The 25959-nt window shown below is 57.5% G+C and overlaps 1 long non-coding RNA gene across 2 annotated transcripts in view; it reads right to left on the reverse strand.

Annotated features, from left to right (window-relative positions):
- Positions 1-1503: 1503 nt before the first annotated feature.
- LOC118970437 (uncharacterized) overlaps positions 1504-25959 on the reverse strand; it is a 44391-nt gene continuing 19935 nt past the window's right edge. The window contains exon 5 of one of the 2 annotated variants that reach the window (XR_005058398.2): positions 1504-13875. This is a non-coding gene — a long non-coding RNA (uncharacterized lncRNA). Of the gene's footprint in view, positions 13876-15717; positions 23087-25959 lie in introns of those variants that run through there. The other variant, XR_012125206.1, reaches the window with a different exon arrangement.

Consider the following 25959-nt stretch of genomic DNA (forward strand, 5'->3'; position numbering starts at 1 on the left):
AGGACCCGGCTCGGCCTTCTCCCAACCCAGGCTGGCTCCCTGGAGGAGGAGGGGCAGGGGGAGGGGAGTGAGTAGGAGAGCCTCTGAGGCTTTATTTCACCCATGCCCTGATCATCACAGCTGTGTGCCCATCTAGTTGGGAGTGCCCATCGGGCCTCAGGAAGCGCAAGTCAGAATGGAGACCCTCAGCCCACCACCTCTTCTGGTGGGGGCCACAGACCACGCCCAGGCAATCTAGGCTGAAGGCCCAGGGCTGCAGGCAGCTGGACAGCGTCCGTCCCTCCACTGCATGGGGGACTAGAGAAGGCAGTGAGGTCACCACAGCAGCCAGCTGTAGGGCCGGCCACACCCAAGGCTCCAGGCTGCCTTGGCCGGGGGTCCCAGCAGAGCTGTGAAGGGCAGCCTGAGCTCTGGTCCAAGGGGACATGAGCTGGCCGCTTCCTCCCCCAAGCCTAGCACTCCAGCCTAGAACTGGGAATACTTGCAGCGGCTGTGGTACCAAGTGTAGGGTCCCAACAGGAAGTGCTTGGACCAAACACATTCCCTTGGACCTAATCCAGCCTCTGGCACTAAAACACCAGGGACAGGGCACCAGGAAGATGGCACCCCAGGACATCCAGTCCGGGACGCTGGCCGCTTGGCCTCCAGAACGTCCATGAGTCTGCGCGACGGGAAAACGGGAGGGGCGGGGCTGCTCCCCACAGAGCAGATCACAGCTGTGCCACATGGGATGTGGGGACCCCATTCCATGCCAGAGGCACGTGTTTGGAACGAGAGATGGAACTTCCCGGGGGCCAGAAAGGGGTCCTGTTTGTGAGGGAAAACTGTCCTTATTTGTAAGAGAGGAATGCCAGTGTGTGCAGGGAAAATGTCACGGCATCTGTGGCTGCCGTCCCAAGGTTATTCTGCCAGAAGGGAAGGGAGAGGGCAGGGGTGTGGCGCTCAGGACGGGGGCTTCCTCAGAGAGGATGCCGCCAGCCCCCTCCCTGGGGTGGGGGCCCCAGAGCCCACCCAGTGCATCCCCACCCAGTGCAGCACTGAGTCTAGTTGGCGGCCACCAGGCCAACCTGGTTCTCTTTTCTTCCATTTTTGTTTGAAATGTTGGATGTTTGAAAACTTCCAAAAAAAAGAAAATCGGGGTTGTGGGAGTGAAGAGGGTCAGAAAGGGGGGCGGGGGGCGCCGAACCGGGCTGAAGTGGGCACTGAAGCAGTGGGTCCCACGGCCACCCTCCATGCCCCCTCCCCCGCGGTGGGGGGCCCCCTGCCTGGGCAAGGAGGGCAGGGGCCACACCCCAGGCCCCTGGGAGGAGGGCGGGCACCTGCCTGAGCACCCAAAAATAAATGAGCAAAATGTGAGTAACAGGTGCCTGGGGAATAAAACAACATTTTGGTCAAAACAAAACTTCATTAGATATGCTCACACTTATTTTACGGTTTAGCGCTGTTTTTATTTGGAATTACATGGGTGTGGGAGCGTTTCAGAGCCTGGCCCTCCAAGCAGGCCCCCCCAGGCCCTCAGACCGACCGCATCAAGCAGGGCTCAGGAAATGCAGCACCGCTCAGATCCGCTCGGACCCCATCCCCAGGTCAGGGGCCAGCCCTGCAGCCCTCGCACAAATAGCAGGAGAGGCCCCCCCAGGGCCCAGACAGGGCCTGAGCCTCCCCGGAGCCTCTGCCCCATCCTCCCCACGCACGCCCAGGCTGCCCAGCCCCCACGAGAGGCCTGGAAGCTCCAGTTTGTGCCGGGAGCAGTGCCCTCAAGGCACAGATAGAATACGCAGCCCCTGGAAAGTGGGGTTGGGGCTCCAGGACAAGTCAGGGGGAGGCCCCGGGAAGAAGCAGAGGCACAGAGAGCAGGAAGGACCCTCGCCACCCACCCGGCGGCCGGTGAGACCTGCAGGTAGGACAGGCTGAGAGCTTTGCCTGGGGGCAGACGGACCTGGGTTGCTGCCTCCGGGCAGGTCCCCCGCATCTCTGAGCCCCCGTTTGCCACCCTGTAAAATGGACTTCATAGCACCAGCTCCAGCCCTGGGGGAGGCAGCAGGCAGGAAGGCACTCTTTGACTGGACTACTGCTGATGTACAAGGAAGGCATTTAAAACATCCTTTCCTTGGTCTGATTTTTCTGGTGCGCGAGTGCCTGTGGCAACTAACAGAGCACCGCGGACTGGGGGCTGAAAGTCACCGAAGTGTGTTCTCTCCCAGTGCCCGAGGCCGGAAGCCAAGATGGAAGGCTCCGCAGGGCTGAGCTCCCTCCACAGGCCCTAGAAGAGGGTCTTTGCTGCCTCCTCCAGCTCCCGGGGCCCCCAGCACCCCTGGCTCCCGGCCTCGTCCCTCCCATCTGTGTCTCTGTGGCCTCTCCTCTTCTTAGCAGGACACCAGACATTGGATGTAGGACCCACCCCAGCCCAGGGTGACCTCACCTCACTGCCCTTAGCTATGGACCTCTGCAAAGACCCTATTGCCAAATAAGGCCTTGTTCTGAGGTCTGGATGGACATGTTTGGGGTTTGGGGGACCCTACACAGCCCCCTGTACTTTGAATCATGTGTGAGAGTAACCATGTCATCTATGAATGTCATTCCTGGAAAATAAAGGCACTTAAACATATTCGTTAGGAAAAGGGGTCCGGCTGGATGAGAACCACACGTAGCAGCAGCAGCACGAGAAGGGAGCCCGGCATCCGTCTGCAAAGCTCAGGAGGGGAGGGCCTCCCTGGGTGGCGGGGCAGGGAGATGGGGAGACTGGACGCGAGCAGCAGCCCGAGTCCCACCCAGAGTGGCAGGCGCAGCAGCTGCAGGTGGCCGCACAGGAGATGGGGCTGCCCCAGAGGGCCCTCCACCTGCCGACCTCTGGATCTAGAGGCCACCCTGCCCCTCCTCCTCACCTTCCTGAGTCCTCAGAGCCTGGGGTGCCCCAGCAAGCCCGGAGGTCCTCCAAGCCCAAGGACTGGGGGACACAGTCACCATGTGGCCCGTCGCTGGGTCCCAGGAGGGCTAGGGGAAAGGGCTTCACGAGCACACGAGCCCACAGTGCTTGGCACCTCCGCTTGGGCACGCGCCATCCTGAAGTGGGGGTCTCCCACTTGCCCAATCTGAGAGGTTGTTTCTCACCAGAAACAAAGCACAGCATGCAGACCCAACTCTGCCCCAAAGCCAAGTTTGGCCTCCAGCATGGTCAGGGTGGGGTGCGGAGGGAGGGAAGCTGACCGTGGACCCCAGGTGGATGCTTACATGACTCAAGAAGGTGAGACACATCAGGGGACACTTTAGCCCTTCTGGAGAAAAGAAGGCAGAATTATTTTTCTATTAATAGTTCAAACATTCAGAAGACTCTTTCACCCAAGTCAGGAGAGTCACAGTGCAGGAGGGACGCTCAGAGGGTTGGGGTGCAGTGGGTCCCAGCATCCGAGCGGCACTGGTCAGTCTGCGTCAAAAACCAAACAGAACTGGGGGTTGTGACAGATCCGGCCCCATGACACACTGTGTGTAAAATTTCAGTATTTCCAGAACCTCTCCCCTGGCCTTAGTGCCTCTCCATATCACTAGGTGTTTACAAGGGGCAAAGAGAAGTAGCCATCTCCACACCAACAGGCGATTACCAGGAGCAAGGGTCCATCGGGAGGAGAGGTTGGGTGGGGTCCCTTCTTTGCAGCCAGGTGGTGAGAGACGCGGGTGAGCAGAAGTGGACAACTGCTTGTATGCAATAAATGGGTTTCTCCTGCTTTATTTCTCCCTTTGACTGATTCTAGTTTCAAAGGTACTTTGCCCCAGGCTCGGAGAAAAATTCCTCCCCTGGAGTCACACACCCTGAGGTCCATGAAGGCACACTGAAGGGCGGACAGAGACCTGCACCCTCTCAACCCACACTAATGAATAAGTGATTTTTAAAAATGGATGGGAGGGGGGCCCTATATACAAGTATGTTCTTAGTATTATTTAGAAAAATGAAAAATTCAAAATACCTAGGTGTCCAGCCACGGGAGGTTAGTCCGGGACATGTCTGCCCCAGGCAATCCCCCAGGGATATTAAAATGATGCGGAGAAGCACCCGGGGGCTCGCTCGTGGGACCTTAGCTGAGGAGCAGGATGAGCGAGGGTGCCCACCCTGGCCACAGTGTGACGCCCGCACAGAGCCAAGGGGAAGAGGGAGCACAGATGCAAATGGCAGTTGTTCTGGGGGATGAAATGCACATAGATACAAAGGGCAGAGACACCAGGTGGGCGTGGGGGTGCGGCAGGGCTGCCACATGCCCGGGCACAGGTACAGCCCCCACCTGGCCAGGGGCAGGAGAGACAGCCCAGCCCCCGGCCCGGGGGACCGCCACCTGCCCCCGTGCCAGCCAGGAGAGCCCTGTGGGGGCTGAAGCAGGCCCCAGGGAGGGACACTGACGTTTGGCAAGAATATGAGTAAATCTGTTGCCCAGGGAAAAGCACAGTGCCCAGCAGTGGGGAGGGACAGTTTATTTCCCAGGGCAGGTCCCGGGCAGGCCCAGCTGGGCAGAGAGATGGGCTGTGTCTTCCATTCAGCCCAACTTCCCCTTCCCCAAAGCTGGGCCATGCCAACATCCCAGTGCCACCAGACCTGGTGCTCATCCGGGGACACCATGATGGGTGGGGGCTCAGTGCTCCCCTCTGTCCTCTCTGAACTCTTTAAATGTGGGCAAGTCACCTGTCACCTCATCGGACCTCCAACAAGCCCCTGGGAGGTGCCTCCAAGCGCCCACCCTTGTAAGGATGAGAGACGGGGGCTCAGGGGATGTCAGCCCCCGCGGCCATGCAGTGTGGACAGGCAGGTTCAGGACCTCTTGTCCAGGGCTCCTCGCCCTGAGCCAGTAATAGCAGGTGGGCAGAGGCCAAGCCGATCAGAGTTTCAAATCTGTTCTGTGTGGCGTTTCTAGGCCTGTTTCCTCGTCTGTAGAATGGGGACAGCGCCATAGGGAGAATTAAACCTGATGACCTGCTCTCGGGAGCTGACCCTGAGCCTGGCATGGAGTTGGATGGTCCCTGACTGTCAGCTCATGACCCCAGAGTCCAGGCCGGCCGGCACCAGAGAGCTCAGGCCTCTCTGCCAAGAACACACCAGCCAAGGCCTTGATTTCCTACGTGGGACCCTGTCCCTGTGGGCCTCCCGCCCTTGCACAGCACATGGCATGGCCCCACGGGAAGCCTAGGTGAAGCCTGGGTGGCTCCGCCCTGTCTTGGGTCATAGGCAGCAGGCCTGACCTGCACCAACAGAGCAGCTGGGGCACCGGCAGGCCAGACTCCTGAGCAGCAGGGGCAGGAAGGCACCCAGGCTGCACCTGATTCCCCTGGAGTAGCTCCTCAGCCCCCTCTCTTCCAGGGGAGCGGTCCCAGCCCACGTTCCGACCGGCTCGGCCATCCTCTCCTCTGCTTGCCGGGTCAGGCCAGGATCCCTGGACCAGACCACAGCCTGGGAGTAGAGGCGGCAGCCCCACCATGGCCTGAGCAGCCACAGCTCCCCCTCATTAGCTGGGCTCCCAGTTGAGCTGTCATGGTGGCTGGCTGCCAGCGCCTGCCAGGCGCAGGGCTCTGATGACATCACCCTGGCCCAGAAGGCCACTAAGTGAAAACAGATGATGCCTCATCCATGCCAGGACCCATCTCAGGAGGCACCTTAAAAGAGGCCCACCTCCGGGTGAGCCCAGGGTGACCAGAAGCACCAGGACAGCTGCCCCAGCACAGTCCCCACCCAAGCCACCCATACTGGCAGCCTGCTTCTGCCCCCACACTGGGCTCAGCCATGGGGGTGGGTAGGCACCATGCACACCTCATTCACTGGGGCCTCCCAGCCCCTAACACAGCACAGGGCACCAGGTTGGTGCTCAGGAAAACACTGGCCCGGTGAATGAAAGGTCACACTGGACTGTCCCCAAGCATGGGTCTGTGGTCCCGTCCCTCATGGGATCTCCACGGTGTCTCCTTGGTGGAGCTCCCAGCAGCACCAAAGACCATATATGAGATGAGTCCATGCATAGGAAACATCCAAAGAAGACAAATCCACAGAGATGAGAGCAGGGGTGGGGGCAGGGCCCAGTGCGCAGGGGGTGGTTGCTAAAGACTGCAGGGCTGCTTTCTGAGGTGGGAAAGTGCTAGAACTGACAGTAGTGATGTTTCCACGACTCTGACTTCACTAAAGCCAGCCGCTGTGCACTCTAAGTGGGTGACTCTCATGGGGTGTGAATTATAGCTCAACGAAGCTGCTTAAAAGAACGACAGCATCAAAAGAGCCAGTTGCAGATAGGCCTGCAGCCTGGAGCATGGCACCTGGGAGCCCAACTCTGGGGACCACCTATCTGTAAGGATCCAGCAGAAGGGGGTCCAAGAGGTCTGTTTGATCCCCTGGATCTAAGTGAGGCTTCCCGGTTGTCAGCAGAGGTTTGCAGAGAACAGCAGCTTCCTATTATTATTCTTACTATAATTGTGCTGCAGAGCTTCACTGGGCTCTGATTAGTCCTGACAGAACCTTAGGCTAATGGTACAATGGGCCCCATGTAATGGACGTGCTAGGCACAGAGGCGAGCTGCCCAAGGACCCACAGTGGACAGGCAGCCCTGGAGGGAACCTGGTCTGACAGGAGACTGAATGCCAGCACATGGCCCGCTGAGCTGAAACAGCCGCAGGCTTGCTCACCATTCTTAGGGTCTGTCAGAGCATGATTTTCAGAAAGTTAAAACATGGCTGCCATATGACGCAAAGCAATCTGTAGATTCAGTGCAATCCCTATCAAAATTCCCATGGCATTTTACACAGAAATAGAACAAACAATCCTAAAATTTGTAGAAAAGACCCCAAATAGCCAAAGCAATCCTGAGAAAGAAGAGCAAAGATGCAGTCATCACAGTACCTGATTTTAAATAATGTGACAAAGCTACAGTCATCAAAACAGTATGGCATCAATAGAAGACCATTCGCATAGGTCAATGGCACAGAATAGAGAGCCCAGAAATAAACCTGCTCATAAATCATCAATTAATTTATGACAAGAGCCAAGAATATACAAGGGGGAGAGGACAGTCTCTCAATAAAGGGTGCTGAGATCACTGGACAGCTACATGCAAAAGAATGGACCCTTATCTTACACCATACACAAAATTAACTCAAAATGGATGAAAGACATGAATGTAAGACCTAAAACTATAAAACTCCTGGGAGAAAGCATAGATGGTAAACTTCTTGACATTGGTCTTAACAATGGCTGTTTGGATCTGACACCAAAATCAAAGGCAGCAAAAGTAAAAAGAAATGGGATGACATCAAACTAAAAAGCTTCTGTACGGCACAGGAAACGTCAACCAAATGCAAAGACAACCTACGGAATCAGAGGGAATATTTGCAAATAATACATCCGGTAAGGGGCTAATATCCAAAATATATAAGGCACTCCTACAATCCACAGCAAACAAACAGAGAGTCTGATTTTTAAGTGGGCAGGGGAATTAAATAGCTGTCTTTCCAAAGACATATAAATGGTTATCAGGAACATGTGACACCAGGGATGGGCCTTGAGTGCACTGTGCTAAGTGACGTAAGTCAGAGGGAGAGAGACAAACACTGCCCCATCTCACCTACACACGGAATCTAAAAGGAACAAGCTCATGGAGGCAGAGAACAGACTGGTGGCTGCCAGAGTCAGGGAAAAGGTAGGTGAAATGGGTGAAGGTGGTCAGAGGTACAAACTTTAAAAGAATAAAAATGTTTTTAACAAGGGGGAGCATGCAGATTGAGTCACAAACCCTGAATATAGAAACTCCCCCTGCCCCTGGCCTCCAAATCCTCCTACTAAAGTCTGTTTGGAAACAGACACCACTGAGCTCTGTCCTCACCCCCATCCCTCTTCCTCTGAGCAGCACGCAGAGAGGCCAAGAGCTTTCATTCAGCCCTCAAGTACTTATTGAGCACCTACTGGGTACAGGCAGTGTGCTGAGTGCTGAGAAGCCAAAGAGCCTCTGCTCTAGATGGGGAGACAGACCAGCAAGGACAGAAGGAAGGACAAGTGGAATGTCAGACGGTGACCAGTGGAATTAAAATGAAGAAGAAAGTGGAAGAAGGGAGAGGAGTGGACAGAGAACAGCGGAGCTTCTGGACAGACTGACCAGGAAGGCCTCTCTGAGGAGGTGTGGTTGAGAAGGACCTGAATGAAGAGGTGCAGCCAGTCTTCAAGAACCTTCCAGGCCTCCAGGAGGCAGTGGTCTCAGCATTGGGTGGGGTGCCAAGATGCCCAAAGCAGCAGAGCCAGGTGAGTGAGGGAGAAGGCAGGGTTGGAGGGACAGCTAGAGGCTGGCGCGCAGGCCCTGCTGGCATGGGCAGAAGCTCCACCTCACCCTGCATGTGGGCAGCCATAGGGGGTGCACAGCCAAGAAGGGGCGGCACTGACAGGTGCCCCCTTCCAAGACCTCTGACCGCCGGGGAGCAAGACTGGTGCCGGGGAGCCACGGGGAGGTTACCTCAAGAGCAGGCAGGGGACAGCGGTCTTGGACGCAGGTAGGTGGTGCTAGTGAGGAAGGACCGAGGGGGGAGCGCGGTCTCACACAGCCCATCACACCGGCTTACGGTGGGGACGTGGGAGGCGGCCAGGACTGCCCTTCACGAACACCCTGGGGACAGGACAGGGAGGTTCATCAGACCAAGCTCGCTGAGGAACAACAGTTCAGGCAGGGATCAGAGGGTCATGAAGGGTAAGGAGCCTGCAAGCCACCGGGCAGGCCTGCAGATGAGGGCAGGGCCACAAGACGCTGTGACTGAGAGCCGGCGGCAGGACCGAGGGGGCCTCGGGGTTCAGCAGCTGACTGCAAGGCACGGGCACTGCGGCCCCGGCCTGCTCAGCGGGGTCCGAGGGATGCACTCCTCATGGGATCCCCCCAGTGACAGCACTGGCTCTCCCCGGAAATGCGGACCCAAGAGCTCTGCCGCACAGGCCCACAGCTGATGCCGCAAAGGAGTCTCTCGGTGGATTCAGATCACCGTGAGCCTGGGTCTGCGGAGGCCAGGGCCCAGCAGGGCCGAACCTCCCCGCTGAAATCCACCTCCCCCTAGACCTCAAAGGGCCTCCACCAGACTTTATGGGGCAACAGGCAGGTCCCGGGACAAACGCAAAAGGGAGCAGAACCCAGTGAGTGGGCAGCAGCAGAGAGAACAGGCAGCAGAGAAAGACCCCCAGACCCCGGACCCTGGAAACTCAGACACTCCGCATAAACAGCTATGTTTCCGTTAAGCTTAAAGAAATAAAATTCAGATTGAAAAGCTCACAGTGAACAGGAAACCATTAAAAATGAGTTGATATGATAAAAACAAGGAGAAAGCTGGAAATAAAGGATGTAATGATCAAGATCGTTTATTAAATGTTTATGTTCATCGTATATTCAATTCAACTGCAGGCGCACTGGCAAACCAGAGAACTGGTCAGAGATGTTATAGAGCAGGTGGCACAGGAAGGCGAGCAGATGGGGAACGGGAGGGGCAGAGCCACGGTCCGGCCACACTGATGGGGAGAGACGGGAGGCTGGGCGGTATTCGAAGGGATGGTGCCTGGGAATCGTACCGGACTGATGGAATCACACAGGGGCTTCTCAGTCCCTCCGGAAAACCAGCGAAGCCCAAGTAGGGTTAGCACAAAGCGGCCCACACCCAGACTCACCTTGGTGAAGCCCCAGGAAGAAAGGCAGGCGCCATAGGGCCGCCCAAGGAGACAGACTAGTTTCCAAAGCGGAGCACGGAGGCCGGCGTGCCGCCCGCGGGAATGGCGTCCAGAAGCCCGTGAGAGGCCATCTTCAAAACGCCAGCGGGAGTGCCCGCCAGGAAGGAGGGGATGCTCAGAACACCAGAACCCGAGAGTCCCACAGCTCAGACTCACCCTGCAGGGAATCCTACGGGGCCCTTTCCAGGCCTGTTGCTCCCGGATCCCGGCGGAAGGCCCGCGGGGCAGAGGAGGAGGAGGGGGCAGCAAGCGGGCAGGTCGGAAGGTGCCCTGGGTGCGGGAGAATGGCGGGCTCGTGGGCTACAATACAGCCCCGGCCCCACAGCACAGACTCCCCGCAAGCCAGGCATTGCTAAATAGGAAGCCGGGCGCCGCAGCTTCTTGGACCGCCTGCTGAACGTGGCACCGCATAGGTGTCACTGGTTGGACAGGGTCCCCCGCCCTGGAAATTCATGCCCACCCAGAACCTCAGAATGTGACCTCGTTGGGAAATAGGGTCTTTGCAGATGTAATTAGTTAACAATCCAGGTAAGATCGTACTGGATAGGGTGGGCCCTAAACCCAAGGACCGACGTCCTTGTAAGAAGACTGAGGACACACGGAAGGAGAGGCCCACGGGGCAGTGAGGCAGAGAGAGGGCGGCAGCGGGAGCCCGCAGTGGCCAGAGCTTAGCGAGAGGGTCGGGGGCAGCGGGAGGGGACAGCAGCTGAGGGAGGGTCTCCAGAGGAGCCCGAGCTTCAGTGCAGAGGGCGAGGATCTGCCTCTGGGCACACGCTCAGTGCGGGGTTTGGGGTTCCCGGAGCCCTGAAGGACTGGGGATCCTCAATGCCCTCATTTGGCCCAAATGCCACACAGCCCAGCAGTTCTGGTCATGCAAAAATGGCTGCCAGGTGTGAGAGCCGAAGACTGCCCAGGGTGCCTGCAGTGCGGGGCTGAGGGAGTGCTGGCTCGTTGCCGGGCCTGGCCCCAGCCCCTGCTGGGCTGGAGCTCTGGGTGCACACGGCCACCTCCTCCATGCAGAGCGTGCAGCTCCCGGTCCTGGTGACTTCAGGACCTCAGGCCTGTTACCCCAATTTCCAGGAGCCCCAGGTTCCCCACCCCGGGCCATCCTGTCTGGAGCAGTGAATGTTTTTCTGCTGTGCAGCCACAACTAGGGGACTAAGTGTCCCAAGTGCCTGGGACTCTCATGGCTTTAGCACCAAAAGGCTCGTGTCCCCAGGAACTCCTCAGGGCCTGGCAGTACAGCCTGGACCGGGGGATGGCTGCGCCTGGGGCCCCCACCCTGCACCAGCGAGCGGACGGACGGACGGAGACAGCCTTTCCCAGGGAGGTCAGCAGGCAGGAAGCGAGCCCATCCTCCCCCTCCCAGCTCCAGTTTGCAACATGGGATATCCCCGAGGCTCACAACAGCTGGGCCCCGTTCTGCTCGGCTCTCAGCTCGCGATGAGTCAGCCCACCAGGCCTCCCACGGGCAGGCCAGCCAGCCAGGACTGCATACGCCACGTCCCCACCTCCCACCCTCCACCAGGCAGCTCTGGGCCTCCTGAGGGGCCCCGGGCTCCTGGGAGCCCCCGGCTCAGGCCCCACCATCTGCTGCAGCAGCAGGAGCCCTGGTGAGCTCGGGGCTCTGAAAGGCAGGAAGGAGCCAGGCTGGTCCAGGCCCCTCAGCCACGCCTGCTGACCACACGCCTCGTTCACCCTCTCAGGGGTCGACCAGCCAGGCCTGTGCCCAGGGCTCCTCCTGGGAGTGAAGCCTTCCACAGGCGCCTCACCACGAGGCAGGCCGCTCACACCCGGGCCAGCCCCTCCCTGTGACCACCCCTGCCTCTGCCCCCCCCACCACGAAACCCTGTGTGCCGAGGCCAGCAGGCTCGCTGCCACCCAAAGCTCAGAGTCCTTCGCACAGTGGGTGTGGAGCCACCAGCCCTCTCTCCCCAATAGCCTGAGGGCTCGGCCGCGCCTTCTGCCCTGCATCTGGGTGCACAGGGAGGGTCTGAGCCTGCTCCTTGCAAGAGGAAAGAGGCGGCAGGGTCACACTGCAGCCCAGAAGAGGAGAGGCGCAGCAGAGAACTGCCTGGGCGCGCAGGGCCTTCTCGGGACTCCACCACAACCCGGCAGAGTGTCTAGGTGGAGGTCCCGGGATCTGCACCTGGAGGGGACAGTCGGGGGTCCAAGGAAGGGCCCACAGAGGTACCCCCGCACAGAGCCGACCTCTGGGGCCGAGGGGCGTCACTAGCAGGGACAGAACCACACTCGGCCCCACCAGGCAGGGGACCTGGGATCCCTCCCCACAAACCAGGTCATCACTCAGTAAAAACGGTGGGAGCTCTGAGTTCAGGGCCCCGCCCCGCCCGGGTGGCCGCAGAGGGTCCCTGGGAGCTCTGGGGGCTGAGTCAGGGTGGAGGAGGGGGGACTCCCAGCCCGAGGGTGCAGCTGGGGCGGAGGGCTGCCGCCCACCCATTCCCGCCCTCATGGCGGGGCGCCCACAGTAACTGAGGCTGTGAGGCTGGCCCTGTGCCTCTTACCTGCAGGGGGCTGCATCACAGTGAGGGACCCATGCAACAGTTCCATTCAAAAACTGTTGGAAAACAGAGTTTTCTAAAAATGTGACACTAAAGAGGAACAAAATGGTGAGTTTACGTTCACCCTACTGCGTGCTCCTCTCAGCACCTCGGATCACTGATTCTTGTCACTAGTGTTTTTCGCAGTATGACCTCTTTTTTCATGAAATTGCTGGCAAATCATCAAATTTATGTTACTTAATTTGAATTTCTTGAGGGCCCCAAGAGCCCTTTCTCTGTAGACCATAGCATTCTTTTATCTCAGAAAATACCCTCTTGATGGACGGTGAGGTACGGGATAAGCTCGGGGCCGCTTCTGCCACGTGGCCAATAGTCACACTCTTACATCCGTTTGTTTGCAGGTTTTTGTCTTTGTTTTGCTTACATGTGTAAATATTTCAGCCCAAAAATTCTCCCAGGTGCTGTATTCGGGCCTTTCTTCAACGAACACATTTATGAGGCAAAATTTGCATACGTGGTCCCCGCACCCGATTCTTTTCCATGCCGTCTCAACTTTGTTCCATTCATTTTCAGAATATAAATCTATCCTACTAAACCTAAATGCACCAAACCATTCTTCCCACCAGTACAACTTTCCAAAGTACAAGTACACAATTCTGAAGTCAGACGTTGCCCTCTGAGTCCCTCGAGTTAAAATCGTCGTTTTCCTCCTCGCTTCCTGAGGGGCGAGCATCGTTGTACTGACTCTGTGAACTTTGTCTTCAATCATTACGACTCTTAAAGATTCAAAAGCTCAAGGGCTTTGGCATTCTGATTATCGAATAGGTAGATTAAAAATCTCAAAATGAATTTAAATAAAATATAACCAAAATCTAGAGACTTGTCTTCAAGAACATTCAGTGCCTTCACAGGAATTCTTCAAAGGCCCAGACATTTCTGAGCTCCAGAAACAAGCAGCAGAGAAACTGCAAGCTGCTGTGCTGAAGGTTTTTTTCCTTTAATTATATACCTTTGCAAGAAATTGTGTAGTTCAGTCATTCTGCACGTGTATAAAAATATTTGTACATTTTGACAACTATACCTTCCATCCCTATTGGCTGCATATCAGTCTGGTTTAAATGCAATTAGGAGCTTGTGGGCACCACAAAAATTCCCAATAATAATGGGTTTCTTCATTTAGTCAAAATACTGTGTTTTTAACCGTAGTGTTGCACTCCTCCAAACTTTGTCTTACTTTTATCACGTCCAAAACAAAATCTCAGTGTTGAAGGTGGCCTTTATTTTTAACTGAATCTACAGCACTGCTGACAGTCCACATGTAATAAATATCCAGATGCTGTACTTAAATGCCATCAACTAAGTGAACAAAATCGAAGTGTTTTTGAAATTAACTGATTTCCTGCTTGAGACGACTATGACGCTGATCTGAACAGGCACCACTCAGTGGCTTACAAAGTTCTGCTGACAGTGTGTGCGTAAGAAGACTTTGAATAGCGCACCAAAATAATTTTGAAGATGTTACGTGAATAAGAACAGGCTTCCCGGAGTCCTGTGTAGATGCCCCCTGTTCCTGGTTCTCATCACTCGGCCCTATCACAGCTGCCCTTTGGGGTGTCAAGGTTAAATGTTCTTCATCAACTGTCTCAAGAAAAAGAAATAAAAATTCAATATTTTTATTGAGCAGGACTTTCATTTTTTCTGTTTGTTGCTGTGAATGGGTTTATTGCAAAAATTTTAAAGCATTACTGAACAATAAAAAAATAGCTGCGGGTTTGCACAGTCAATGAAAGAGAAAACCGGTCGTGTTTTAAGCCCATTCCACATCTGCTCCAGGCAGGGCCCCTCGGCCTTCTTTCCCACACACAGCTCACGCTTTCCTAACGTATTCATTCCCACCGACCCCACCCACTGGCTGCCGGGGACTTGAGCGCATGGAGAGCACAGCACCCACCGTGCTTCAGCCCCACTCGCTCAGGGGGTGGCCCTGAGAGACAGAGCTTCAGGCAGGACCCTTGTCATCCGCTTTGTGTGGAGGGAGATGGGCCAGGAGATTAGGGTATACAGTGACTCCAGGGCAGGAGCAAGTGGCTCAGACAGGGCAGGACTGGAAGGTTGGCGACCAGGAGGCTTTGGGCGAAGGTGGGCTCCCACTGTGTGAACTCTCCTCTCCTGCAGGCAGTGGCCTCTGGGGGACGTTGGTGCCAACACAGCCAGGAGGACAGGATGCTGGCCCAGTGAGCTCTGTTCACTCCCAGGGCTTGGATTTGAGTGCAGGAACCGAAGCGCACGGTGGTGGAGCGGGAGGCTCCGCACAGGCCGAATGACCTGGGTTCCTCCCGCCAAGGCTGCCCTAGCTTCTGCCACTGCTGAGTGCTGCGTAGGGCGCCAGCCAGCACATCAGGACCCACCCAACCTCCCACCCCGGAGGCAGTCGTCTTCCCGCACTGACCAGTGTTCCAGGTTTGCCTCCGTGCACATGGCCTCTGCCAACTGCACTCGCCAGAAGCTTGGGGTGCCTCGCTCACCGACACGGGGTCCAGCATGAGGCTGCCCCAGGCCGACAGATCCCCATTATGGTGAAGGAGGGATTGCGACCCTGGAGCCGGGTTCTGCTACAGGATGGACCTCAGAGAGGTTAAGGGAACTTGCTCCTTGCAAGGGGGGGACTGTAGCCACCAGGTGGTGCCTGCCCACGTGGCCTCTACCTGCCCCAAGGTCACCTCCAGATGGTTCCCATACTGCCCCCTGCTGCCCATGTTTCTTAGCCCCGGGATTCTCTGGTGTGGGGTGCTCTGTCCATGAATGCGGGGGCCTGAAATCCCCCAGGTGATGACTGCTCATTGCCATCTACACCCTCATGGGGATCCAGGGGTCCCCAGCAGGCTGAGCCCCGGCGCCCACCCCTTAAGGCTCCCCTCACCCCTCCCAACTCCCCCACAGCCTCACGGGGGCTCCCAGAACCGTCTCCAAAGGACACTACTCGCATCCAAACCCTTGTCTCCAGCTATGCCCCGGTGGGAAGCCAGCCCAGGACAGACCAAGGGCCCTGCAGGCTGCCCTGGACAGAAAGGTGTCTGAACAGGAGAGAAACTGTGGTGGGCCCTCAATGCCCACTTCCCAGAGCCAAGCATGAGACGGGCACTCCCTCGCTGTTCTCTGGACGTGTGCCCCATGCGCCAGGAAAAGAGCTTCACACAGGACTTTCTCAGGCAGCCCAGAGCCTGCCCGTCACCCGGCCCCGGCCCCATTCCCTCTAGACAGCTGAGGTGGTGCCCCAGCTCCACCCCTGCCCGCCGGTCCCCAGCACCACCTCCCACCTGGAGGACAGCAGGCCCAGGCAGCTGGGACACCTCCCGCCTGGTGGACGGCAGTCCCCTCTGCCTGGATGGCTGCGGCTCTGGCCCTCCCCCCAACTCCTGCCCAACTGCCAGAATATGACTCAAACACCAGTCCCTCCAGGAAGCCCCAGCTGACCCCCGAGACAGTGCCGGCCCCGTACTTCCTCCCGCAGCACTGGGCACCTCTCTCCTTGGCCATTACTGACAGTCCTCGGGTCACTTGGCCAAACCGCTCTTCTCTACGTGGCTGCTTCTCTGAGGGCGGGAACAGGCTGGGGTTTTCTCCCTCACCCGTGTGTTCTCCTCACTGAGCAAGGCACCTGCCCGGAGCAGGAGCCCAGGAGCTATTGGCTGAGTGAGTGAATGAAATGCCATCTGAGCTGGGCCTGAGCACCTCTGCCAGCAATCCCTGCAGCCACGCAGCGCACACAGGAGGCTGGGGCTGCACATGACCCCAGACTCTCAGGAATGCTCTGGCAGCACAAAGAATTTGCTCAAAGCCCCAACCAGACCTCTTATCTGAAAGGATTGCACAAAATCCTGGAACTCGCCTTAATCCTAACTGTCCATTTAGAAAACACGCAAACCAGTAATACTCAGGGGCCTCGGGGGTGAACTCACCGATCGTAATCCGCAACAGATGCTGGGCGGGGCGTAAGCAGGCTTTACGGAGACATATGGACTGTTTTTTTGATGCTCATGTTGAAATTCTATAGAATTTCCCTGTAGAAATGGGCTCACTGGGGGCACAGGCCTCCACTGGGCAGCTGGAAACAGCCTTTTCTTCCCTGACCCACCGGGGACTCTGGTTGGGGTCCATTTCCCCTCTCAGCCTCATGAGCCTGGACCTCAGGGACATATCAGATGTGGCCAAGCAGGCGCACCTCAACCAGCCTTCAAGAAAATCCAGGACACACCTTCTCTGGCACTTTCCATGACACCCATTTTCCTGACTCCCAGGGCTTGTACAGTTTACACAAGTTAGCAGTAAGCTATTCTCCAGCTAGATCATGTGGCTCGTACTGACCCAGCACTTACTGTCCTGTGTCAGGAGGGACTGGGAGGCAAGAGGGGTTGGGAGAGAGAAACTGTCACCCCTGTGAAGGTCAGGATATCTGGGCAGTTAAGTAGGAGTCCCTGGAGTGGGATATGGGTTCAAATCATGACACCTCACTCTGTCCCAGCATGACCCTCAGAAGGTCTGATCCTTTAATTCCCAAATCTATGAATAGGAGAAAAAAACAAGCTCTCCCTTCATGGAGTCAACATTTATACTGTGCCCAGCACATCTTAGACACGTGATGTCTGTTATGGGCCTACTATGTTCCAGGTTGCGGCTCAATAAACAGTGGCCCTATGATCACTCTCCTAGGAGCCATATTTCTGGCCACAGAAGGATCACGTCTTTCACTCAGATTATAATGAAGCCCCTCCTTCATCCACAGGGAGAACACAGCTCCAGGATAATACGCACACAAATGAGGGAGGAAAGGTGGGGAGAATCACAGAACCGCGAGAGCGAAGCCCCTCCCCAGGGACAGGCAGACCAGGAACCACCGTCTCTGCAGAACTTCTTACAGGAGGAAGTGGACGCAAAAGCAGTGCTGGAAGGTTCTTCCAGGGAGTCCTTAGGTGAGAGGAGGCGGGAGCCCCAGCCTCCATGGGCGCCTGCAAGCCACAGCACGGCGTACACAGGAGCACGGTAACAGAACGCTGTCTTGCTTCACACTCTGCTACCTGGGTGTCCCTGCTGCGCCACATCCCAGGCCAGCTGCTCTTCACCCATTCTCTCCTGGGTTCCTCTCACCAACCCAGCCGGGGGCCCCCTCAGCGTGCCAGTTTTACAGATGGGAGGTTCCAAGCGGTCAGCACTGGCCCAGGATCCCAGGTGTGGAGTCAGGATTGGAACACAGGCAGACTGACCCCAAAGCTACTCTCTCAGGGCCACTCACACAGGAAAGGGGGGACCCAGACTGAGCAGAGGCCTGCCCCCCACAACATTGCTAATGGAACACCCAAAATAAATTATTTAGTGAGAGAGAGCTGGACGTTTATCTCAGGGCCCTGCCAGCTGCTGCTCCTAAATGTTGGCTGCAAACACACCTCAGCTGACTTCAGAGTTCATGCTGATGTATGTGCTCAGCCATTTGCAGCTTTCATTGTCCCCCAAAATCCTGAGGGAGAGAACCCCTTTTTCCCAGCGGCATCAGGCGGCAGGGTCCGCAGAGGGAACCTGCCTCACTGTCACAGCTGACATTCTGGGGCCCAGGAGGAGATGACCCAGCGCTCGGTGCTGGGGGGCAGTTCCAGGTGGGATCTGGCGCCGGTGCTGCGTGCTTCCCCTTTGCATCATGGCTCACCCTCAACCTTCCCAGACTGAGTGAGTGAGGGGACACCCCACCTTACAAGGGGGACAGAGGCTCCGGGAGGGGGCCTGCCCTTCAGTAGGGGGGTTTGGATTCAAACCTGGGCTGCTGGCTTGAAAGATGGGATCTCTCAACATGTTACTACCTGAGCACCGTGACGGGGCAGCCGGCCCCTCATAGCTGATCTCCGCTGGGCGGCGGGACACACTGGGACAGAGTGGGCACCCTGCGCCAAGACCGAGGTCCTCTCTTCACAGCTGCCCCCTAAGCTCATCCCCAGCAGGGCTCCCCTTCTGTCACGGGTCTTTATATGGTCCCCGTATCTGCCGCCGACCTGCGGGTGCAGCAGCCGCTCACTGAGGGCTGTGCCATCCCCGAGGACCTGCCTGGCGCAGAGCTCCATGGAGAAGGGCTCCCTGACCGTGACAGCGGCAGACAGGTTTCCTCTTGGAAGCATCTTGCAGGCCCGAGGCAGGGGACCCGCCCCCAGAGGGGACACTAGGTATAGAGGTGGGCAGTGGCAACATCACATGCGGACATGGAACCCTGACCCGCGGCCCCCTGCCTACAGTAACCAGCGCAGGAAGACAGCCCGCTGCCAGTCAGCCTGCAGGGGATGGCACTGCTGCCTCTCCACAGCCGGGAGACCAGACAGTGCCCATCAGAGCTGGGCCCAGGCGGACTTGACCAACAACTGCCAGCTTCCCTGACTGTTGTCCTCACTTCCAACTGAGGCCCCACCAGAGAAAATCAAATACACTCCCCTAACCAAGCACATAGGATACCCCACTTCCAGTTAGCTCTGCTCCAGCCTCCCCAGGGCCACAGCCTCCCTCCGGGCACACAGGGAGCCTCCCCTTCTCCCCTGTAAAGCTCTCCCTCTCTCCTGCCTGCTTCTGAGTCTCCGTCAGAATGAAAACAATGCTACGTGGCTCCCCTGCTATGGCAAGCTTTGAATAAACAGCCTTTCCTCCTCTCGTGTGGTTGGTCTTCATTTATTGGCATCCAATGGGTGATAATGAGGATTCTGAGGCTCCTTCTGGTCTCAGCGGCCAAGTAGCAATGTCTGCGGGCCTGTGGGTGGTGGACAGATGCTCAGAATCTGCCACCCTCTCAGAGCATTTCCTCCTGCTTCGGCCAGAAAGATGCCACCCGCCTTCTGCCTCCCTGAGCCCAGTAGGCATGCAGAGTGAAATGCAGCTGGGGGGCGTTTGCCCAGCCCCCGGCAGAGAGTCCACGGCCCCACCTGGAACTGGAGTGAAAGCTAAGGCCCAGAGACTCTGAAGGCAGACAGTGGCTGTCCCCATATTCTGATCCATCAATCGTAAGATTGGCACAAGATATATTAGATCGTAGATGGCTCACATCCCTCCAAGGAAGCATTGCCAGGCCGGGACTCGGAGGACTGCGGACTGCGCCCAAGGCAGAAACAGGGAGCAGGCCAGCGAGGCCCTGACTGCCCCTCTACCCCGCAGAGTCAATGCCGGAAGCCACTGCCCCGCCATGGACGTTTCCCAGGCTCTTTTGCAGCTGGGAGGAACCATGTGATTAATTCTCACCAAGGGAAGCCAAGGGGAAGTGCTGGAAGCACTTCTAGGTCAAGGTGGCTGAAGGCAGGAGCACCGACATGCTCTCTCTGCACAGGACCCTGGGACCCTGGGGTGGAGGCACCAGGTGGAGGCCACCTGGGCATCCCCTTGGCCGTTTGGAGGTGCTGCCCGCACAAGAAGGGCTCCAGGCTCTGCCTGACCAGCCTGAGCTCCTACTGAGTAGCCGCCGAGGTCCTGGAACGCAGCAGAGCGGCCTGCCCGCCAGACCACGCATGGTGCAGCAGCTGGCATCGGGAGAAGGAAGGAGGCACCCACATGGCCAACCCAACACGGAAGCAGACCGGAAAGGCACCACATCCGGGAGTGCATGGGGAATGGACGTGGAGCTGGAGGCCAACCACCTTCCCAGAGGGCAGCTGACCAGCACACGTCAGAACGTAAGAGAGGCACTGGATGGAAGTTAGAGGTCTGGGCGAGGAAGCCCTCCTCAGAGGCAGCAGTACAAGTCCAGGAGGCTTGTGGAAGCACCACTTGCATTAGCGACACAACGCTCATCGGCTGTGGGTCTCTGACTGCAGACTGGGCAACAGCTTGCTGTGCTGAGGCCACAGAGCCTCCTGATGGCCTTCGAATACCGTGCACCCAAATTCGGGGTCACCTCTCCTCACAGGGCAGGGATGCACTGGTGAGGAGCAGCAGACACCAGCTTCCTATTATCTGGGCTTTTGCTCTGGTACAGGAAGCAAGACAGACTAACACGCTCCAGCACAGATCAGAGGGAAAGGTCGTCGGGGGACGCGGGGGCCCGGCTTCCAGCGCCCCCTGTGTAGAGCGGGACAGAGGGCGAGGACCCAGCCCCTCCTGCTCGTGGCCCAAATACTGGCCTGCGAGGGGAAGAAGGCCCCGAGGTCTCCCTGCCTTAGGGAGCGACAGCATCCTCACTGCCGCCCAACAACTGACGGACACACGCCCGTAGCGAGCAGCCAGGCAGAGGCTGTCTACCCACCCCCTCCTCCGCCTGAGTGTCGAGGCGGGACTGTCTGGGGCCCGGACTTGGGGCTGTTTCCCCTCCAGTGTGGACCTGGCTTTGCTGTTTGGGCTGTCTACACTGAGCACACTCTCTTTGGAGAGAAACTATTTTTAATAAGTTGGCTGAGAGGTAATGGTTGACGGAATCTTTGAGAAGGTGACCTGATGCTGGTGTGTAAGAGGCGTCCTCAGAGGCAGAACAGGGCCGCCACTCTGGTCCCCCCAGTGTCCCCAGGAACACCCACCCTGGCCCAGCCCCTCCTCACTCCCATCCCAGGCCACCCAGGCAGGGCTGCCAGGGGCTCTGACCCTACTGATAGAGGGGCGGGAGGCCCCAGGTGGGGCATCTGGCTCCCTGGTTGTTGGAAATGGCTTCCCGTGGCGCATCGGGCTCAACCCCAGGGCCAAGCGGCCCTCCCCTCCCGCAGCTCTCTGGCCTTCTGTCCAAGGAGTCGGAGCAGAGGGCCCTCTGTGGTTCCACCCAGCCCCAGGAATCCTATGATTTCATGAGCCCATGGTTATTATCCCTGGATAAACTCTCCAGCCCACAGGACCACGCACTGAGAAGCTGACTCCAGAACCGAGGAGTATGTGGAGGTGGGGTGCTCACGCCCACAGTACCAGCCCAGCTGTGGCATGGTGCTGACGTCACCCAGGCTTGCATGGAAAATCCACATCTGAAGGCCTCCCCTGGGTACCTGGGACTCACTAGGCTCTGGGCCCTGGGTCCAGATGGGACTTAATAAAGCCTTAGGCTGGCAAATTTACTCCTGAAGTGCTGACATGTCTCCCAGCTTCAAAGCAGCGGAAGCACTGGAAGCGCCGGCCAGCCCCTGATGCGACCTCAGGGCCTGAGCTGCAGATATGCCTCGTGACCACCCAGCAACCTTACTCCTGATGCCACGAGGAGCCCAGAAGCAAGGCCAGAGAGGGAGGGGACAAGCGCCAGGGGCTGCCAGCCGCCGGCCTGCGGCCACCCGGTCCTTCCGCCTCACCCTGCTCCTGTGAGCCTGAGCACATGCCTGAGCCTCCAGAGCCTGTTCGCTCTTGGTCAGGGGGAGGTGTATGTGTTAGGGTGACCGTCGCTGGTGCCCTCCATCCCTGAGGCCCTCTGTCCCCATGGCCTGGGGAGGGTTTTCTCCTGGCTTAGCCCACAACATGGGGAGGACAGAGGTGCCCGGTGGCTCGCACCCTGGAAGCAGCCTCAGCCAGATGGGACTCCTCACCCCTCACCCCTCATGCTGAGGGGCGTCCAGCATTGCCCCTCGAGGTCCCCCAGGGCCCCGTTTCTCACAGCGGTCCCCACCTCATTGCCCAGCTTCCCTACCAATGCTTCCTGGGATCACCCCAGATGAAGTCCTTGCCAGCGCATCTGGGTTCGAGGCTGCTTCTGAGGGGCCCCTTCCTGAGGCGGCCATGCTAGATGCCACCAGCTTTTTCTGAAGGAGCCAGTAGGAAATATTTTAAGCTGTGTGGGCTAAGAGGCAAAATGGATAGTTAAGTAGGCGTGTGTGCCCAGTGGAAACATAATCCTTGAAAGGGTAAAAACCATTCTTACCCCAAGACCCCATAAAAGCAGGCAGCAGGCCAGTGTGGCTCTCAGCACAGTGTGCTGACCCTACGGTCACACATGAGGCCTGAATCTCTGCGGCTTGAGCAGGTAAAAGTTGACTTCTTGTTCTGGTAACATCCAGTGATCGCAGGGGTGGGTGGCCTAGCATTCCAGGCCGGGGACCCAGGCTGGCAGGGGTGCCACCACCTTTGATGTGTGGCCTCTCAAGTCACCCTGGACATTAGAGTCCACACTCACATCTGGTCAGCGAAGGAAGGGGCACTGCGTGGGGGTGCTTGTGGACCAGGGTCCCGGTGGCACACGTACATACATATGTCCACCCACATCCTGTTGGCCCAACCTCGGCCACACGGCTCTGTCCAAGGGCAGCAGGGGCGTTGGGAGATGTCATTGCACACCTTCCAGCTGGTCCCTGGCAGCAGACCATGGGGGCAACAATGAGGGTGGTGACACCACAGATGGACAGGAAGGGTTACACGCATGAAGGCCTGGCATGGGGGAGCCAGTCGGTACCAATTATCCTGGGTACCAGACCCAGATGCTTATGACACAGCATGTTTTAAAGGCCAGTGAAAGTGAAGTTCCCATGCTTAACACCCAGATTAGGAAATAAAACTTCACCAGTTGTTTTGAAACCACTATGCACCCCAGTCTCGTGTCCCACCACTGCCCTCCATTCAGCGCCTGGCTCCTGTTCCCCACCCAGTTCGCTGCCCCTGCGTCCCCTGAGGACCCACCGCTCAGAAGTGCCGGCTCTCCAGCTTCACGTGAATGGCTTTGTGCTCCTTGGAGTCGGATACTGAGTCTTTTCTGCCCCAGACATTTGATGTTCACCTGTGTTTTCACACAGCCAGGGTCATTCACTTCCGTTGCTCTGTTTTGTGTGTACCTGTGCACCGTGACTTACATGCCACTGTCCTGCGAGGGACAGCTGGGTTGCTTCTCAGGTCAGGCTCTCAAACAGCTCAGCCGTCGAGGTTTGAGCACATCTTCCTACGGAGAAGAGCTGCTATGTCAGAGCGTGTGGACACGTTCAGCCCGTCAAACACAGCCAGAGGCGTCCCCCGCGGCTGTTCCGGGGAGCAGGGCCCTGGACAACACCACTGCATTGATCCTGCCTGCGGGTACGTGTCCCCCCACCTCAAAGAGCCTTGATATGCCACACTCCTGACATTCGGTACCACCCAGTGAGGCACACAGAGCCAGGTCCTTGTTCATAAGGGACAGATAAAGAAGCTGAGCAATGGTGCCTGACCCTCAGCAACTCCGAGGTGGGACACTCACCACTGCCCCACCCTGACAAGGCTCCGCTCTGAGTGGGAGGGCACGTCTCTGTCTCTACCCTGGTGAACCGGCAGTCAAGCATGCAGGAGTCCTGGGCCTGTCGGACCTGCAAGGAGCCTGGGACCTGCTTTCCCTTGAGCTCTGCCAGGCCCGGGCCAGCACCAGCTTTGCGGCCCCAGAGAAGGGGCAGGAAGGTCCCAGGGCTGTACGTGGTTGGTTTGTGAACTGAACTTGATCTAAATCTCAGGATGCGGTCTCCACCTGCACTGACACAGGAATGCACTTCCCTGCAGAAGCCGAGGGCAGCACCTTGTGCTCTGGGGCACCTTTTCCGGATGCGCTGGTCCCTTCGGGCCTGGGCTGTCCCCGCTCCCAGAGGCCACATGCCTGTGCTCCCGGTCCCCAGCCTCTGTAGTCTCTCCCACTCTCCTTTTTCTTGGGCAGAAATGATGAGTCAGAGGTTGGGGGCAGTGCCAAGCCCATCACCCATCTACCTGTAGCCTGTGCCAGCTCTCTTCTCCCTCTGAGCCGACCGGCCCTCACGGCAGGGTGAGGAAAGGGGGTCTCTCGGGGTCTGTTCAGCTCTGGAATCAGGTGCGTCACTGGCAGCTGGAAATGTCTGTGGTCCCACATGCACAGAGCCCGTGCTGGGCTTGAGGAGACGCAAGGCCACTGCCTTTAAGGAGCTTAGTGTCACATCATGAAGACCTTGCCAAGACACGGTCCTGTCCATACGGCCAGGGGGCAGAAACACAACCACCTACAAGATAAACTGATGCAAACTACAAGAAGCAAGAGACGTCTGGTGCATTCCGAGCAAGAGCCCAACGTGGGTCATTCCAGACCCAGGGCCTGGCTGGGAAGGAGGAAGGTCAGTCAGGGCCCCAGCGGGACTCGGGGGGCAAAACCCCACTCGGCTCTGTCCTCCTGCTCGTGATAAAATCCAAAAGGAAAGAGCTAAATTGGAGGAGAAAAGCACAAGAACCTGACGATGTAAAAAATTCTAAGCCTCTCCAAGTGACAACTGGGCGGAGATTAAGAAATAGCTTCCGAGCACGGTCAGGAAAGTAATGGTGCCGAGAAAAAGCTAAGAGTGTACTTGTACAATCTTTGGCTATAATTCAGAAAAATCAAAGGATCAGAGTATTAAGTCGCACTGATGCCCCTATGAAGAGATGGGGGGTCTGCATCACGGGACCAGTCAAATCACGGGGCCTGGTTCAGCAGGTGAGTTCCAGACTTGCAGTCGATGCTGTAAGGGGCTGCGTCACCTGCGGGCCTTGCAAAATGACTGTACTTCACCTGAATCACTGGGGGCCAGTCAGCTGACTTAGATCCTAAGCGTCTTCCCTGACTCATGCCTCTGGGAATCCAGGCCCTTCTGCCTGAGTGGGGGTGTGACCTGTGACTTACTGTACCCAGTAGAATATGGTAAAGGTTCCGGACATCACCTTTGTGACTACTTTACTGAATACCGTGACACCCATCCTGCTGGTTTTCATGAAGAAAAGATACTGGCCCTTGCTGGCTTTGTTGAAGAAAGCTGCCACACCAGAGGGCCCCATGTGACTGAGGGTGGCCTGGGACAGCCTCTGGGTGACAGCCAGCAAGAAACTAAAGCCCTCGTATGACAGCCCCCAAGGCCCTGGACCCCCGGCGGGGCCGTGTGAGGAGAGCCAGACACTACCAGCCTCTTGATGGGCAGCCTGGCAGAGGACCAGCTGCACCCAGATGCCCCCACAGGAACCACCCCAGGGTAAACCTGTGTTATTTCAAGCTGCTAAGTTTGGGGTATTGGGGCGCAGCACTAGACCACATGTTCAGTGCGAGGGGCTCGAACACGGCCAGCAGTATGGATGGAAGACTTATTATGCTGAGGCATTTTAAATAAAACAATTTCTGCAACGTAAACAGTCATGCCACAGTATACTACCAGGACGTTGGAGGGCGTGAAGGCTCCCAGGACCCGTTAACAGGAGGGAGGGTCCCACACAAAAGCACAAACTCAGGCCCCAGATTTCCAAGCCACCTGGGATGCGGGGACTTAGTTTGGTTCAGGTGGCAGGATGTGGCCTCCTCCTCTGAGCTTTCGGACCATCAGAAGGCGCTCAGTCTTGGCCCTCTGCCGGCGGCCGCTCGAGGGCACCACGCTTACATGTGCTCAGTCAAGACCACCGATCACCCTGCACTGGCCTTGCTGAGCCCAGGGCCCTGGAGCCACAGCCTGCGCGGCTTAAACAGCACAGTCCTCACAGTTCTGGAGGCTGGGCGCCCAGATCAGGGTGCCAGCCCATCTGGTTTCTGGCGGAGCCTCTTGCTGACTTGGTGGCCGTTGAGTCCTCACATGGTAGGGAGACTGAGAGATCAAGTCTCTCCTTAGAGCACTAATTCTACAGGGCCACGGCCCCATACTTATGCCCTCATTTAACCAGAATTAACTCCAGAAAGGCCTACCTCCAAATACTGTCGTGTTGGGGCCTGGGGCTTCAGGCTATGAATTTGGCAGGGGCAGGACACAGACGTTCAGCCCCTCACAAACCCCCAGGGCCACTGGCAGAGAGGGTTTGCTGTCTCTCCCTCAG

This window comes from Manis javanica, chromosome 2, assembly GCF_040802235.1.
Source record: "Manis javanica isolate MJ-LG chromosome 2, MJ_LKY, whole genome shotgun sequence".
NCBI classification, from domain to species: Eukaryota; Metazoa; Chordata; class Mammalia; order Pholidota; family Manidae; genus Manis; species Manis javanica.